This window comes from Antechinus flavipes, chromosome 2 (genome assembly GCF_016432865.1).
Source record: "Antechinus flavipes isolate AdamAnt ecotype Samford, QLD, Australia chromosome 2, AdamAnt_v2, whole genome shotgun sequence".
Lineage (NCBI taxonomy): Eukaryota > Metazoa > Chordata > Mammalia > Dasyuromorphia > Dasyuridae > Antechinus > Antechinus flavipes.
The window spans coordinates 564,979,308-564,998,605 of NC_067399.1; the positions used below are offsets into that span (position 1 = coordinate 564,979,308).

General features: G+C 34.3%; 1 protein-coding gene across 1 annotated transcript in view; it reads left to right on the forward strand.

Annotated features, from left to right (window-relative positions):
- Nucleotides 1-19,298, forward strand: part of AGBL1 (AGBL carboxypeptidase 1) — a 1,144,955-nt gene that overhangs the window by 404,411 nt on the left and 721,246 nt on the right. The gene's annotated exons all lie outside the window — the stretch shown is intronic.

Sequence of the window (19,298 nt, forward strand, 5' to 3'; positions counted from 1 at the left end):
TAGTTTCTCATGGGTAGGCTAAGTCAATATAATAAAAGTGACAATAATACCTAAATTATATTTGCTTATTTATTCAGGGCCATAACAATCAAACTAGCAAAGAATATTTTATTGGGCTAGAAAAATAAAAATGAAATTCATCTGGAAGAACAAAAGGACAAGAATGTCAAGGGAATCTTTGAAGAAAAAAATGTGGAGAAGAGCCTAGAATTAACAGTAGTACAATGCTTTAATCATCAATACCAGTTTGGTACTGAATAAGAAACAGAGTGGTCAATAAATGGAAAAGATTGAGCCTTAAATATTCAGAAATTAATGAACATAATAAACTATTATTTTATAAACCCAAAGATCACAGCTATTGGGATATTTGATAAATACTATTGGTCAAACTGGAAGGTAGTCTGACAAATACTTAATATAGATCAACAACTCATACCATATCCCTAGATAAACTCATAATAGATATATGATTTATACATAAAGAAATTAGAGGAGCATGGAAGAGTACTGTCTATATGATTATTGAAAGTTGTGATAATTTTATATAATCAGAATTATCCACTTTACCTCCTGTGATCCGTTCTGTCTCCTGTTGTCATAAATCTTTCATCATCCATAGATATGAACAGTATTCTTAATCATTATTATTGAGAGAAATGCAAATTAAAACAACTCAGAGTTACACCCCATACCCATCAAATTGACTAAAATGAAAGAAAAAGAAAAATAACAGGGTAGAAAGGATGTAAAAAAATAACTGTATTTGGTAGAGTTGTAAACTCGCTAAACTATTCTATAAAACAATTTTGTATTGTGTCTAAAAAAACTATTAAACTGTACATACCTTTTGACTCAATGATCCTGCTAGTAATATAGCATCCCAAAGAGATATGATAGAGGAAAATGATTCATATATACAAAAATATTTATAGCAGCTCTTTTTATTGTGACAAAGAATTGAACACTGAAGGGAGTATCTATCAACTGGGAAATGGCTGAACAAATTATATAATGAAATGTGATGAAAAACTTTTTATCATAAGAAATAACGAAGGGGGCATCATTTTCCTGATGAGGAAGTCCTATATGAGCTAAGGCAAAGTGAAGTGAACAGAAACAAAACAGTTTACACAGTATATAACATTATAATGATGATTTAGTAATTTTGATCAATGCCATGTTGCACTATAATTCCACTAGTAGTCATGATGAAAAATGTTATCCTAATACAGAGAAAGAATTAATGAACTCAGTGTAGATTGAATCATATATTTTCTCTTTCCCCCCTTTTTCTTGTTCTCCCTACTCTTTCTACTCAGAGAATATGACATAGGTAATGTGGAAATTTGTTTTGCATGATTTCATATTTGTAAAGGAGTTTCTATTTTTTTTTTAATGTGTGGAGGCTGAGGCAGATGGAGGGCGAGAATTTAGAACTGAAATTTACATAAAATTTATTTAAAAAACACTAATGTATATTATTTCATTTTATCTGCATAAGAAAACTAGTGAAACAGACAGGACAGATAATACTGTCTCCAATTTACAGATGAGAAAATTTAGCTTGAAAAAATTAATAGATTTATATGGGATCACTCAACCCAAAATTTTAGTCAGAGCTTTAACCCATTCTATCTCCAAGCACAAGCTCTATCAATTACACTGTACTATCAGATCATATTTATATTGTCCACAAATTCATTCATTCATTCACAAACATGTCTTAACTATGTACTAAGTATGGTGCACTGTGGAAAAGACTAAGATAAATGTAATATTTCTCCTGATTTCAAGGAACTTGAAATCTAGTCCAAATAATTAGGTTTACACAGGAATACAGTAGAAATTAGAATATGGTAAGTGAGTAACTATCATGACATTCAATTATATATTCAAAAGAATTTATTTGTTTCAACATAAAACATTTGAATTATAAATTTATTTCATTTGGTTTAAACTCCTAAGCTAATATAGCCGAAAACCTCTAAAACCATCTGAATTTAGTTAGCAGCAAAAGAAAAGACCAAAGGACATGCATTTTACAAATTTAAAAAATGAACAAAACAAAAATAATTAATAAAATAGTAAGCATATATTCTTTACTGATTAGGATCTTATCCTGGAATGAATAATGGATAAAAATTCTTCTCTAAGACTTCCTCAGGTTTCTAAAGATGATATGGAAAATGTCTCTTTTGTAAAAAACTGAAGATATTCCACATGGTACATATAATAGACACTGCTGAACAAGGAGTCATAGAACCTGATTACAACTCTGATTTGTCATTTACTACCTGTGTATTGACTTTTTTCAAGTTATTTAACATCTCTGAGCTTGAGTTTCAGTCACATGTGAAATGAAGAAGTTAGATTTAGGGTTATATGGTGGACAGAGCACTGGTCCTAGAGTCAGGAAGATCTTAATTTACATCCAGCCTTAGACACTTACTAACAGTATGAAGCTGGGCAAGTCACTTATATAGTGACTCTCTCAGAGCTTTTGTTCAGCAATCAGAAAGTAGGCTATCCTCTCCCACTTCTTCCCACCACTTTCCTTTTGAGACTGTACTCATTCAACTTTTCCATTTATCAACCCCTTTCTCTACCTCCAAGTCCCTATTATCATCTTGATACAATCAAGTCATTTTATATCTTCTACCTCAGTTTCATCATCTTTAAAATGAGCTGAAGAAGGAAATACAAACCATTCAAGTATCTTTGCTAAGAAAACCCCAAATGGCATCACATGATCCAAACAACTCAATAACAATGATCTCAAGTGCCTGAGCTTGGGAACTTGAATTCATGAAGCTTCTGAATCTCTGATTATAGCATCTACCTCATTTTACTGTCTTGGCTGCAGAAAGTCATCATCTCTAGTTCTCTGTCTCAGTCTCTGTTTTTCTGCATCTGTCTCTTTCTCCCAGAACTTTTGTTCATTCAGAAAGTAGGCTATCCCCCTCCTGCTTCCTCCCACCACTTTCCCTTTGAGACTGCATTCATTCAACTTCTCCATTTACCAACCCCTTTCTCTCCTTCCAAATCCCTATTATCATCTTGACACAATCAATCGTATCTCAGGCACACAATCTCTTGGGAGTTTGAATTCTCTTGGAAACATCAATCAGTCTTTTCTTGGGGCCCAGAGTCTATTATAAAATTCAGATCCTTCCCTTTGGATGTGCTTATATCATAAATGGTAAATACATACATTTCCAGGGGATCAAATGAGGAAGAGAACATGCATTTGTTATATAAACTTCTTTTTCTCCTTTTACCTTCACTCTGAAAAAAGAATGCATCTTATTGCTTGTGGATGGACATCATTTTAGATCTCCTTTCTCATGCATGTCTGCATTAGTGTAACCCATTTTAGCATGATAGCCCCCAGAAGGCAGAAACCCTGTCACTGTTTGATTAATCTCTGTTGGAAATTACCTATTGAGTATATGGCACGATATTCAATACCCCACTGACACTCAGTAAATATTGATACTTGCACAGAGTATGCCTCAGGACTGATAAGATTTGACAAAAAAATTGAATCTTGCTCAGTGGAAATTTGATTGGTGGCTGAATAAGGATCTACCTATGCCCTTTTCACTTCTCTTGATTAAAATCTTTCTCTTCTCCCTTCCTCTTGGTAACAATGGCCCCATTTGGAAATCTCATTGAGGAGTCCATCAGATAAACTGGCTTAAGATTCTTATGATTATGCAGGTTCCTCTGAAGCACACATTTTTTAATGAGCCAAATGCCTGCAAATACTTCCAAGTTGGACAGATTTACTCTTCTAAGGCTCCTGTTAGATCACATGGTTAAATGCTTTCCCAGTCTTCCCCTGACTCCCCCTACCCTATTTGGCTTCTGAAGTTACCGAGGGCTGCTACTTCCTCCCTCCATCTCACTCCCTCCCCCATGTGGAGTTTCTTCTGAAGATGGATGTGGAGATACTGCAATTATTGGCAGAAGAGAAGAGGCAAGAGAAAGATGAACAAAGAGGGAAAGGGGAAAGGGAGAGGCAGGATGGCTTCCAGGTGGCCAGCTTCTTTTCAGATCTGCATGTTACACTCAAACCCTGCAGGGATATGTTGTAAACCCAGCAGGGCACCATGTATTAACCTCTGGGAGCTTGTATGGTAACAAGCTGAGCACAGCCTATGTGTTGACTTCAGCTAACATGAGCTTAAAGTTCCTGGCATTTTCTGTTACCGTCATACAGATAGAACTGTAATAATGTGATTATACTTTTGGAATAGGATACTACCTGATCTGTATAAAATTATAAAAGAACAACTGACTATTCTTCTTGAGTTTTTCTTTGTCTCTGGATCTAAACTTTTCTTCTGAAGTTATTAAGGTGTTTAATCTATAGCTGTGGAGTTGGTTTTATATGGAAATATTTATTTTCCAAGGAATATATTCCTTGTCATGTCAAGTTTCTATTTCTATTCAACATGAAACTTGACTACCTTTCTTGGGAATCAAAACAGGGTATCATTATTAAATTTGTTTTAATTATCTGAAATTATTTAGGAGAATAGAGATTTCTTTTTTCATTAGACAAATATTATGCCCCAGGAAACAAGTGGCAAAAATTAAAGTTCAGAACTCAAAAACCTTAATCTTATCATTGGTTTTGTGGCAGATAGATACACCAAGCGAATTTAGTTCTTTCTCCTTTGCTTATTTTCTCATGTATAAAAACAGAAATAAAGTGCCACATGGGTAGTTCCTAGTTTTCTACACATTTCTAGGACAAAAGGGTTGTTTTCTTGAACTCTGTGAGTCTAGAAAAGGTTATAAGGGCCCAGTCACAAACTTATCTACCTTCACTCTACCTACTTCAAAGAAAGCCTATATATACTATGGAAGATTCATTAATTTTGAGTGTTAAGATGACCTCTCTCAGCTAATTAAAGGAGAAAGCATAAGGTTATTTTTGGTCTTACATTTGGAAGTAGTTTACTATTTCCCAAAATTTAACAGGCACATATTTTAATATATAATAAAATAGAAATTCAAATCATTTCCTCTTTTGGATTTAAACATCCCACTGCCAATGTATAAATCATTATTCTTCAAACTATAGTCCAAAGAGGCCTTGTTGACAGTCATAAACATTTCTCAGGGAGAAAGGAGAGAGGGGAAAAAATGTGAAGTTGTTCTTATAAGGTGAGAAGGTCCAATCTAAAAAAGATTTTTTAGAGCACTGAAATGGTTTGTGATAAGGATAAGGCCATAGTCATGGATAAAAATATCACAGTATCTACTTTGTTCACAAACTTATTCATAGTGATGAAAATGTAAATAATTTGCTTTGGGAAACCTGTCTGTTTTGCTGCTAAGTCATTTGCATCCTGTTAAATGATTTGCATAGTGTTGGGAATTAGAGGTCCAGGAACTCCATTCCCAGGGGTTTCCTCTATTTCCTCCATCCTTATTCCCCACTCCTTATTCTGTATCTACCATTGCTTTTATACAAGAAGGGAGTCAGCACTTTGAGTGTTATGCTTGCCTTCTTTAGACATTGCAGTTCTGAATAAGTATTGCTATTTATTATACCAAAATTTAGGGTTATTAATTATATCAGTATAAACTTAATTTATATCACCATAAACAGTGATAATAAATGCTGCCAAATGCTAATACTCAGCTCTTGCCAACTGTGCCTATAGTTGATGGTTTCCCTCACCCTAACTTCCCAGAAGCATTAAATTAAAAATGATTCAGTGTTGCAGAATCATTGATCAAATTGGGGCTAGAAGCTCCTGGGGAAATGTACTTGTTTTCTAAAATATTTTGCCTTCTCATTGGGTAAGGATTTTTAATGTTTATTTTTGCTCTAACATTTTTCCTCTTCTTCACAAATCCTCCACTTTCATAAGAGCATTTATTTCTAAGCTGTATCATGTCTAGAAGATACTGACCAAGGTGATGAGGGGTCTTTCCAACTTGCCAGAATCAGATTGATTAAAGAGACTCAGAATGTTGGAGGGATGAAAAGAAACTTGCTTAGGGTGGGGGAGGAGAGAGAGAATCACATAGGAGTTATCCTTCAACATTTGGAGCACTGTCACTGAGCAGAATTAAAGTTCTTCTGTGTTCTCTCAGAGGGAAGAGCTAATAGCTTTAACTAGTAGGCTCTTCTAAATAGAGTGCAAACAAGCATTTTGAGGATAGGGACCATTCTTTATTTTGTCTTTGAATCCTTAGCATCTAGCCATGATACTTTGCACATAGTAGGTGCTCATTTAGTACTTGTTCTATATGAATTTTGACTAGATGTTGCAGAGAGGCAGATTTTGGAGAGCCATAAGAACACATTTCTTGGGATTGTTGGGACTTGGGATTGTTTTGAAGTGGAGTCATCTCTGGTCCTGAGTCTCCCACTACTGGTGGTCTTACTGAGGATGATATAGTGATATGATTAGTGTATGGGTCCAACGAGAGAGACATGAATTCAGTTCAGTAATGAGTTCAACTAGACAGTCTCCCAGAGTCCTCACTATCAGATTCTGAATCCTGTAATAGGTGATAGAGTGATAGATACCTTAATGTCTGTTCTGATTTTCAGACCCATCTTTTTTTTTCTGATTTCCCTTTTGATTTCACTCTCTTGACTGCCCTGCTTCTTCATTTCTTATTATTTCTCTAAGCATTCCATGAAACTCATTACTCTAAAGCCCCTAGCTATATCTCACATTTTGTCACAATGGAGATCACATTGATTCCATTAACACATCTTTCTCCTTACTACACACAAAAAAACGATATTCTGCAGGGTCAGCCTTATAACAGGACACTGGAAAACATAACTGTTTTCCTTTTCTTTTTTCTCTTTCCTTTTTTAAATGTATTAGAAAGTCAGTGTGTTATAGTTAAAAGAACATTGAACTCAGAGTTAGGAGAGACCTAGGTCCAAATCCTTCCTATTATACTCAGTGCTTTGTATAACCTTGGAAAGATACTTGAACTCTGATTTTTTTTTTTTTTTTCATCTCTACAATGGAGTTAATAATGCCCGGAGTACCTGTTTTTGTAGGATTGTTGTGAGGATCACATTCAAATATGCTGTAAATCTTAAAGCTCTAAGGAGATGTCAGCTATCATTGTTACATTTATTTAGTTCTCATTTCTGCTAGTTCTTTGATTTGTCATGATTTCATTGTAGTTATTTTGGAAAAAGATGCTCAGAACTTTACAAAACAACTGTCTATTCAGTGAATTTATAATAGAGCTGTATGGAGATATTTTGTATTAAGGTGTCCATTCAAATGGGTGTAATAGGAAAGGTCATGTAGGAGTCATTGTGGTAATAGCTTTGCCTTAAAATCTAAGTTTTTCTCTTGAGGTTTGATTTTTGAATCCCAATTCAGCTTCTTATTACATGGGAAATCTAGGAAATGTCTCTCAAACTTTTTTAAACCTTGCTTTGTCCATTTTAAAAATGGGTATGTGTGTCAGACTAGGTTATTTCTAAGGTACTTTTCCATTCTGTGATCTGAGACTTTTCCCTTGTCTCTGTTGACTAACTTTCAAAGTTAGTTTGTCTAACAAGAAATGCAAGCAAAAATGAAAGTTCCCTCTATAGGAAAGATGATAGGAGTTCCTGAAGTGGAAATTTCATTAAACTTTGTATTGTTAGTTTACAAATTCCATCTAGTTACAAAAGTAGAGAGATGGTAAGGTATGTATACATGAAATGAACACTTACATACATTATTCAGCTTCTTCTTCTTTTTTTTCTCTCTGTCTTTTATTCTACTCAATAAATCAAGCCGTTTGAACCATTGGAAAACAGATATGGAAAAAATCAATTGATCAAACAAAGAAAATTATTCTTATCCAATCCCAGGGATATTTTGTTAATGCTCCTACAATAATTTTCCAGGGAAATGGGACTTATGTGCTGTGGAGTTCATATTAATCATGAAACCCTTTGCTGGTTGCCTGTGGACTCTTTTTTTATAACAAACAATTGATCATGATGATAGACATGAGGATTCCCAATGCTCTAAGTTCCAAGGAAAGAGTTATCCCTCTGGATCCAAGAGAAATTGCAAGTGATAAGGGATGTTTGCAAATCTGGCTAAGTCAAATGATATCCTTTTCTCAGTGTGTCACTGTATCAGGTTAGGATTCATAAGTCTGGGCACTAAATGGTAGAACATAAACCTTGGATGCTCTGTAGCAACTTTCCTGTCCTAGCTTTCATGTTGCTTTTTACTTTTGTTATTTATTTCTCAGAGTTCTTTTGCCCTTTTGAATTATTATCTTTATTCTTTCATTGCCTGAGTTTCCATCTTTGCAAATATGCTCTCATACATCTTCACTCCTCAAGAAAACACTTTCTTTTCTATTTATGGCTTCTTTTGACTCCCCACTTTTTCTTCTTCCCCTGGGTTCAATAATGGCCAAGAAGATAAATAAGAAACATAACTCTTTTCAGCTATTATTGTTTTTTTTTTAACTTTGCACAGTAATATATATATATGTATATATATATTATAATAACAGGAAAACAAATCTTATTACTAAAGTAATTACAATAAATTAAAAAAAAAACAAGAGTAGAACTAAAGGAAGGGGATGTCAAGGGAGTGATTTTAGCAGGATTTTAAAATTTTAATTTACTTGAGCTGTTTTCTGCTACTCTATTGATACATAGATAAGAAATTGTGATTAGTTAGATGGTAATTGTTATTACTCTTTGAATACCAATTGCTTTGAGTTGGTTTCTGATTCAGGTTCTTTATGACAGAATTTCATCCACTGTTATTATTTGGGAAATCCCTTTTTGGTTAGTCCTATTTTAGAAGTAACTTTTGGAATATGGGATAACATGATATAATCCTAAATCCCAAGAAAGAATCATTAGGTGACATTTCTATTTCTAGATAGACTTTACCTATTCCATTATTAGAATTCATCTTGCCATTTTGACAGTCTCACCTATTTTGTGCTTAATAATCTTTAGAATCAAAAGGTTTTTGTTTTTATCAAACCAGTGACTCTGTAATTGAGATTTCAGTCTAACTGTTCTTTTATTACAACTGGTGGAAATGGGAAGTAGATATTTATCTTGTTTCTGTGAAGAACTTTTAAAGATCTTTCTGTATAAGTTTGAATAATTGTTGACTTCAATGAAAAGTTGTAAAATTAGTCTGGTGGAATCAAGAAATGTAGAATTCCAACAACTTGTAGATTATTTAGGAGTCTGATATTGTCCATTAAAAGTACTCTGTTTAGGGTTACATAGGTGGCACAGTGGATAGAGAACTATCCCTGAAGTCAGGAGAATCTGAGTTCAAATGTGGTCTCAGACACTTAACACTTCTTAGCTGCATGACCCTGGGCAAATCACTTAACCCAATTGCCTCAGCAAAAATAAATAAATAAATAATGAGTACTCTGTTTAAGAAAAGAAATGCTGACTATGACAGTAGAATGATATCATAAAAATGAAATTATTTTACTGTAAAAATGTCTGGGTGCAGATAAACATTTCATAATCAATAATATAAGTCTTCTCTTCCTCCTCATTCTATAGTATTCTCTTCTGTCCTCTCAGTTGAAAGCCTTTACTCATATTCCACTGAAAAAAAAAAATTAAGGCTTTTTACTGAGAGCTCCCTTTTTTTTCCTCCTCATCTCACACCATTCATATTTGTTCTCATGTTATCTCCTTCACTTGTCTTACTTGAAGTGGTAGTCCTTATCCTTATCAATGCAACCCCCTCTACATCCATGTCTCTCTAGTACACAACTGCCTATATCTTCTCTAATTTCTCACTAATCTTTTATCTACTAACTATTTCACTGATTATTTATTAATCCATTCCTATCTTCTCCATCTTTAAAACAAATTCTCAATTGATCCAACCATTATGGATAGTTGTTTTCCTCTAGCTTTCATTTCCTTATTGATTAAACTTCTCAATAAAAGTGTTAAAATCAGTGCCTCCATTTTTTTCCCATTTCATTCTATTCTAAACACTCTGTGATCTGGCCTCCAATCTTATCATTCAACATAATTATTCTCTTCAAAATTATCAAACATTTCTTAATTGTCAAATCTTATTTTAATTATAGTAAGTTATTTCTTTTAATACACTTTGTTTTAGGAATCATGTTGGGAGAGAGAATCATGAGAGAGATTTAAAAAAAAAACAGAAAAAAGAAGTGAACATAGCATGTATTGATTTCTCTTCAGTCTCATTTGGTCTTTTTTCTGAATGGTCATTTTCTGTCCAAAGTCTATTGGGATTGTTTGAATCACTGAACCAAGCCTTTCATAATTGATCATTGCACATTCTTGCTGTTATTGTGTACAATGTATTCCTGGTTCTGCTTGTTTCGCTCAGCATCAATTTATGAAAATCTTTCTATGCCTTTCTCTAATCAGCTTGTTCATCAGTTTTTATAGAACAATAATATTCCATTATCTTCATGTACCATAACTTGTTCAGCCATTCCCCAATTGATGTGTATCCATTCCTTTCCCAATTTTTTACTACCACAAAAAGAGCTACTATCATTTTTTTTTGCATATGTGGGCCCTTTCCCCTTTTTCATTATTTCCTTTGGATACAGACTCAGTGATGGCATTTCTGAGTCAAAGAGTAGGCACAGTTTTCTAGCCCTTTGAGCATAGTTTCAGATTGCTCTCTGGAATGGTTGGATCATTTCAAAACTCCACCAACAATACATTAGTGTCCCAGTTTTCCCACATTCCCTCCAACATTTATTATTATGTTTTCCTATCATCTTAGCCAATCTGAAAGTGTGAGATGCTACCTCAGAGTTGTTTTAATTTGCATTTCTCTAATCAATGGTGATTTAAGTATTTTTAATATAATTATAAATGGCTTTAATTTTGTCATCTGAAAATTGTCTGTTCATATCCTTTGACCATTTATCAATTGGGGAATGACTTGTCTTCTTATAAATTTGACACAGTTCTTTAAATATTTTAGAAATGAAGCCTTTATCAGAAATATTGGCTGTAAAGATTTTTTCCCCAGCTCTGTACTTCCCTTTTAATTTTGTTTCTATTGGTTTTTTTTTGGCAAAAAAAAAAAAAACCCAAAACAAACAAAAAAACTTTTTTAATTTAATGTATTCAGAGTTGTCCATTTTGCCTTTCATAATATTCTCTAGTTTTCTCTTTGGTCATAAATTTCTTTGATTGCTAAATCTAATGGCTTTTCTCAGTCTTCATGCTTTTTAACCTTTTTTCATTCTTTGACACTATTGGTGACCCTCTTTCTCATAGATACTTTGTCCACTCTAGGTTTTTATGAAAAGGTTTTTCTTGGCTCTTTTGCTCTCTGATTACTTTTTCTTGAGTCCTTTGATGAATCTTATTGTGGGTCATACATGCTAAGCAATCCCTCCAATTTTTGGCTTAGGATCTTTTCTCTTCTTCTTCTATAATATTCTATTTGATGATCTCACTCATTCTTATAAATTCAATGATCAGTTTTATATAGCTGATTCTCAGATATACTTATACTGCTCTAAACTCCATCCTGAGATTTTATTGCCTTTTGCACATCTCAAATAGAATGTCATATAGATATCTCAAACAACCTAAAATATAATTCATTCTCTTTCCCTTTCAAACTTTCCTATTGAGCCTCCTCCCATCCTTCTAAACATTTATCCTTACTACCTTGGTGTCATCCTTGACGTCAATCCTATTGTTTTTACTTTTTCAATGTTTCTCTCATATACTTTTATTCCTCTCCACATATCCACTCAGTTTTCACTGTGGTATAGACTATTATTACCTCTCTCATGGACTATTCTAGTAGCCTTATGATTAGTTTCACTGCTTAAAGTCTTTCCTCAACTCAACCCACCATCCAATTAGCTGCCAAATTGATCTAAAAGGCAGGTGTGATTATGTCATCCCCTGATTATTGAATTTCATTAACTTCTTCTTACCTCTAAGATCCAATATAAAATTTCTCTTTAGCTTTTAGAACTCTTTGTAACCTTCTCCCTTCCAGTCTTTCCATTTTTGTAGCTTATTCTCCCCAAACACACTCTATAATTGAGATATATTGGACTATTTACAATTCTTCTCAAACACTCCATATCTTGTGTTTTTACCTTTGTGAAGGTTGTTCCTCAAGCCTGGAATGCTTTCCCACTTCATCTTTTACTCCTATTGTCCTTCAAGATTTAGCTCAAATCTCATTTTCTTAAGAAAAAACTTACCTAGTCCTTTTCGTGGTCCTCATTCTTACTATTACTGCTTATTTTTGAAATTGGCTTCCATTTGTACTGCATGTATCTTATAGTACATTTTTGCCTATTATCTTTTCTATTAGAATGTATGTTTCTTAAGGGCAGGACCCTGTTCTTGTTTCCAGTTGTATCACCAGCATTTGATATGTTGTCAAACTATAGTAACCTCTCTGTGCAGTCATAACAATAAATTAAACCAAAGTTAAATTATAGAAAAAGCATAAACATGAGAAGGTCCTAAATATAGTTATGGGAGCTTTACTCAAACATACGTATATATATATATATATATTCTATTGACTCTGAAAAGAGGAAAGTGGACAAAAATAAAGGCATTTATATGATTTAAACATGTTCTTGAGAAATTTAACTGATATTAATATATCAATAAATATTTATAAAATATTTACTATGTGCCAGACACTATGCTAAACACTGGGAATTAAAAAAAAAAAAAAAAAAAAAAAACAACTCTCCAAGACAGCCAGTGCTCTCAAATAGCTTACAATCTAAAGAGGCAAACAACATGTAAATAAATTTATACAAAGCAAGATTTATATAGGATAAGTAGGAATTAGGGATTGGGAAAGACTTCCTGTATAAATTGATATTTTAATTGTGACTTAAAGAAGCAAGAGTGGTCATAGTTGGAGTAAATAAGGGAGAATATTCCAGGCAAAAAGGGTACCCAAAGAAAACAAAGAGAAACACAATAGCAGAAACTCTTCAAAATCCTCTTACCAGGTCAATGCTTGATTTCCTTTCCAAATGAAGAAATATGGCAGCCAATAAGTTGGAGAACATATTCATTTTAAAAAATAATATGGATGAGCAACATAATCTTATTAAACTGTAAAAATCATTTACATAGAAATAATCTTGCAGAAAGCTAGTTATATGATTTGATTTCATATCATTCCTAATGCCTTTACAAATAAAATTTGAAGAAAAATGAAGTAAAATGAAAGAAATTTTTGAGAATTCTTATAGTGATCCGTTTTCACTGATGTTGATGTTGGACTGATCACATTTTTGAATTTATCACCTTGGTACTTGATGCATGATCAGAGGAAGTGATTGTGACACCTGAAATCAGAAATAGTGAATGGTCATGCCCAAGTATCTACAAAAGAAATCTGCTCTGTTTACTCAAAGACTAATCCCATTAATCCCAAAGTTATCCTAAATGTAGATATTAAAACCCTCAAATATAGAATTTCAGATTTATAATGGCACTATTTTCTACTTCAGTCTTCAACAGAAGATGATCCTTTGGTACACTTGTGTTTTCATGGATTGAAGATTTGAGCCAGGGCACTTGGCTTCTCAGTTGCTCACTATTTTAGGGATTTGAAGTCTCAGTTTCTTTATCTATAATATATTCATGATATTTCTAGCATCTTTACAAGATTGTTCTGGGAAACACATCACAAATCTTTGAAAAGTATAAAACTGAACTCTAATATTAGTTTTTTTTTTTTTTAAAGTTTGCATTTTGGCCTCTTCTTGAAGCTCTCCAGTGATGAAGATATCATTTTTTTAATAGAATTGTCCATTTTACTTTGGGGTAATTCTAATAGTTAGGTTTTTCTCATACTAGGATGAAATCCACATCTCTGCTACTTTTATTTCTTATTGTTCTATTGAGTGACTCAAAAAAAGACCAGTCCCCTCCTTCCATATAATAATCACTGAAATATATGAAGGCCATTAAACATTCTACTTTCCTTCCTCTGATCATTCATTAGCATAATAGTGAATTTCTTCACCATCACTATTATCCTCCTATAGATCCTAGCTTGTCAACATATTTCTTAAAGACCAGAGCCTAGAACTGAACATCATAACCCCTATTTGTTATGGACATAGAAAAATGAAGCAGAACTACACCTCTCCTTGTTCTGGATACTATCTATTGATGCAATTGATAACTACTGTCCTTGGGGAATCATTTAAAACTATTTACTTCTAATTAGCTTGATGTTCACTAAATACTATAAATCTATTTCATTGGAACTGTTATCTATCCATATGTTTTCCAAATCTTGTTTGTTTAAAATCAAATCTTTTAAGCACGTTGCTATATGTTTATTTCTATTAAATGTCATTGTATGACACTTATAATACCATTCTTGCATGTTTAATCTTTTGTCCCCTGATTTTGTTGCTTAACATGCTAGTTAACCCCATATCTCTGTGGATTCAAAATGATTTGGTACATATAGAGTTATATTTGAATTAGGAACTAAATTTTAAAAGATACACATGACATAACTTTCTGTGGCTTCCCAAAGTCCACTTAATCCAAGGGAAATCTCCTGCAAAATAGTTTCATCTATGAGGAAATTCTTAAATGAGAGAATGAGTCTCTTGTATATAAACCCATCTAGATTTTTGTTACCAGAACAGCAATGTCTGGATGCCAAATCATACATGTGGGGGGAAGCTTTTGATTGCTTTGCACCAGGTATACTGTATTGGTAATTCATCTGTATCCTTAACCAAATGGCACTCTCAGTCTACCACATTCCCTTATTTTCAACTTCATATCATGTAGAAATAGGCTAAGTATACCTCCAATGACTTCCTCTAAATTACTGATAAAAATATAAAAGAGAAGAGAGCTAAGGATTGAGAACCAAGTCACTTAACTAGGGCTAATTCTCTATAGGTTGACATCAGTTCATTAATCATCACTATCCTTTATTCAGTTCCAAATTTGCACAATAATACTATTTCCCAATCCATAAGAATATGCCTTGTTGAAATCCATATATACATACATGCATATGCACACACACACACACACACACACACACACACACACACACACATATATATATATATATTATATATATATATATATATATATATATATATATATATATATATATACAGAGAGAGAGAGAGAGAGAGAGAGAGAGAGAGGAGAGAGAGAGAGAGAGAGGGGGCGAGAGCGAGCGCACATTCCCATCATCTACAAGTCTAGTAAACTTTATATGACCAAGACTTGTTTACTTATTTTCTTGAAGATCCTATGATGGTTCATGGTGCTCACCATTTCCTTTTATACCTGTCTATAAACACTTAATTTAATTGTACTTTCTAGAATTAGAATAGAAAGAGAAGCCAAGCTCATTAGGATATAGTGTCTCCCAGAAGTAAAGCTTTTTAAATAATGAATCTCCTTCACTTTTTCCTCCAAAAAAATGTTCCAGAACACATTAACAACAACTGACCCATCTGCCCACTTTTTCCCTCCTTCCCTATAAAATCTTTATGAGAATGACCTGCATAAGCATCAAAGGTTCAGGCAGTCTTCTATAAATGATTTTTATAGTTATGCATACATTTCATGATTATATAGCTTATTGAGAAATACACTATCCCAAAATGTTTGTTTTTATTATTAAAAAGAATCTCACTCAGTAAAACAAATGTAACCTTACAGGATCTGTTCAAATATGGCATTTCCCATGCATGCATTAAAATTATACAAGACTGTAAGACAGATGTGATCATGAAGATATCTTTGTTTAAAAATCTGCTGAGTATTAACATCAAGTGATATATAAAACAGGGAAACATATGTTCACTTAAGGTGTTTGCCAGTGTCATAACAGATGTGCTAGGCGAAATCCAAACAACAACAACAAAAACATTCCTTACTGATGATAACAGTTTCTATTTGTTCCTTTTGGAAAAATGACATTATATTAATTGAATCAACTACTGGAACATTGTAAAGTCTTCTCAGTAAAAAACATAATAATGCATGAGAATGCAATAATCTAAGTGGTTAGAGAAATAAAATCTAGGAAAAATCCAAATTTCTAAAAGTATGACATGCAGATGAATAGTGGGATAGATCTAGATTTGAGGAAGAGGTAGTAGGGTTAAATTTAATTTGGGAATTTAAACAGTGCTTTCAGTGATTCCCAAGTATCTGTCTCTGTCTCTCTGTGTCTCGGTCTCTCTCTGTCTCTCTTCTCTCTCTGTCTGTCTCTCTCTCTCTCTCTCTCTCTCTCTCTCTCTCTCTCTCTCTCACACACACACACACACACACACACACACACACACACACACGTTAGATGCCAGTATTTACTTAATAACTTCCTTAATGGAAAATTTATAAAAAAAAAAAATGGGACCAAATTACAGATGTTGAGAAGACATATAGTAGTTGTGATCTTTGTTACTGTGAAAAGTAACCACATTAATGAAAGCCACAGATGCATGCATATAAAAAAGTAAATTTGTAATTGATTGAATGGACCTAAAGAGCAGTCATTGATGGTCTAAAACTATTTGTAATGATGTCTTTAGTGGAATTTCTGGGGGATGTCTCTTTGATCTGGTGCTTTTTAAGTTTTTTTTTTTTAATCACAAACAGATTAAGACAATTTGTATCAAATTTGCACAAGACTCAAAAGGTAAATATAGAAGTAATGTAATGAATGACAAAGTCTGGATCCAAAATTATAATTACAAACTAAGGCATTGGGCTAAATTTAATAATATGGTATGTAATTGTAATTAAATATATTTTAATGGGTGGGTCCTTAGGGCTGTATAAAACCATGTGCTAGGGTTCCAAAAATCAACTTCCCAAGGGCAGGATGAAGGAGGTAAAATTACATATGTTTACCAAAAAAGGATTTTGCATCTTTAGTGAGCTGCAAGTTGAATATGAGTGAACAGTGAAACTAGACAGCTAATTTGGTATTATTTATATTAAAATTAATTTGGAATTATTTTTATTAAAAGCTTTTACTGAGTTTGTGAACATGAGATTGTCTTTGGGTTTTTCTGCCACAAATATGCACATGTGTTACATCTGTGCTTATTTGCCTCTAGGATCCACTATGTTTTTCTCACCTTGTCACATTGACAATAGGAGAGAGAAAAAAAGATTGGTTTTTCAAATGAGATTCTTAAGGGTAATAAAACCTGATTATCAGTTGTTTGCATTGGCACCTGTAGTCATAGAACCTGTGTGTTTGAACATGAATTGTAAGAAATTAATCAGAAAATATGTTCTTTATACTCAGTGAAGCAGGAAAGGTTGGGTGATAGAAAGTCATCATATGGTTTAGTTGTAAACCATCTGTTTTGTTTTGTTTTATCTTTTATTCCCCTAGAAGGTTGGAAGTTCAGAATAACTTCTTCACTATCCAAGTGATATATGTAATGGAAAGAACAATAGACTTTGAATGAAAAGATTTCGGTTTTTAGTCAGCTCTACAATTAAATTTTTTGAGTGACTGTGGGAAAGCAAGTTTATTTCTTTGAACCTCATTTCCCTTATCTCTAAAAACTATACAACAATACTTTTACTCTGTAATTCACAGAGTTGTTTTTTAAGAAATAATTTTAAAAATTGAGTAAAATTTTTGTGATCTAGTTCAAGGATCTGAGGGTCCAGGGTTCAAGTCCCTGTTTGGGCGCCAAAATGTGGTGAGCTTTTTCTTCTCAAAATGCAGCCAGGTGATAAAAGTTCAGATCTTTTATTATCTCCAATATAGCCCGGTTAGCTTAGAAGTCTATCTCTCTGCTTGGTTCCAAGAGCTCCCTCCGAATGTCTCCAAATCCAAAGGTTTTGTCCTTCAGCCTCTGTCTCTGCTTTCTTCAGCCTCCAGTCAGCTCCACTATTCATGTCATTCCGGTGAAATCTCTCAAAATGCTCTGTGTCTGCACCAGAGTACTCCTCTCCAATGCAGCTGAACTCTCTTCTTCGACCAGCCAGCCAAGTGGAATATATTCTCTCTTGCCTTGCCTTGGAGAGAGGGCTTCTGGCATAATTCCGCTGAAATCTCGACTTGTAGCTTCTTCACTCTGAAGAACTTCTTTGACTGGCCCATTGAAGCTCTAGTTATGCTCCTTCAAGAGAGGGATTGTGGGTTTTCTCCCATAGTGCTCTCTGGCCCAAAGAGCTTCAAGGGAGGTGTGAACTCATTGAACTCCAATGAGTAAAGGTGTGAACACAAGCCTTGTATTAATTAGTTCTACTTAGTACCTTGTTTCAGGTTCTGCCCAAAACATCTTCTTGTAAGATTAGATCAACTCTAATTAGTTAGCAGTTAGTAAGGATTCCAACATAAAATGATCTATTAATATCAGTATTATGATACTTATACTTTCATAAAGAGAAAGCTTCAGAAGAATCTATTTTATTACTTCAGATTGGTTTCAAGGTTCAGTACATACCAAGTTAATTTATATTAATTGTGTAGATGGACTTCCAGGGGCGGGGCCAAGATGGCGGAGAAGTCACACATGACTTTCTAAGCTCCCCCCTCATAACCAACTATGTAATTTAGCCTCAAAAATAGCTCTTCACTGCTTAAATTCATGAGCTTAAATTCAAGCACTACAATTTACCAGCCAAAGTCAATCTGGAAGATCGCCAGGAAAGGTTTGTCCTGAGGGGACAGGAACAGACCAGCACAGGCAGCAAGAGGCTAGCGTCCTGAGCAGACCAGGGGTGGGGGTGATCTCTGTGGCTAGAGAAGTTATAGAGATGACTCTGCTATAGGCTAACTGCTCTGCCTTGATTACAAAGCAGTAAACTGGCAGAGAGATTAAAGCCTGAAACAGAGGGTCCTCTAAAAAACGCCAGAACCTAACGAGATCTGGCTGTAACCCCTCAAACCCGGAAGTGACTCAGGCAGACTTTACCACAGCCCTGTTTTGTGGGGGCAGTTACTAATCTGCATGGCAGGGGGGCACAGTGTGGGGCTCGGCCTGGGGCAGTAGAACTTCCCCAGCAGACTGTGCTTCCCCCCTGCAAATACATTCACTGCTCAACTGCTAATACCCACAGCCCCAGGGCGGGATTTGGCTTGGGGTAGTGAAACTCTCACTGCTCAGCATCTAGCCCCAGGGCAGTAGTTATCTCACACAGCAGGGGTTCTTTTCAGGGCACTTTCCCAGCTCTGCCCTGCAGGCCTGAGTTACTCCAGGTGGGGAACTCTTTCCCAGAACACTCCAGTACCTCACTGCTTTTTGTAGCCGGCTGGCAGGACAGCTACCCATCC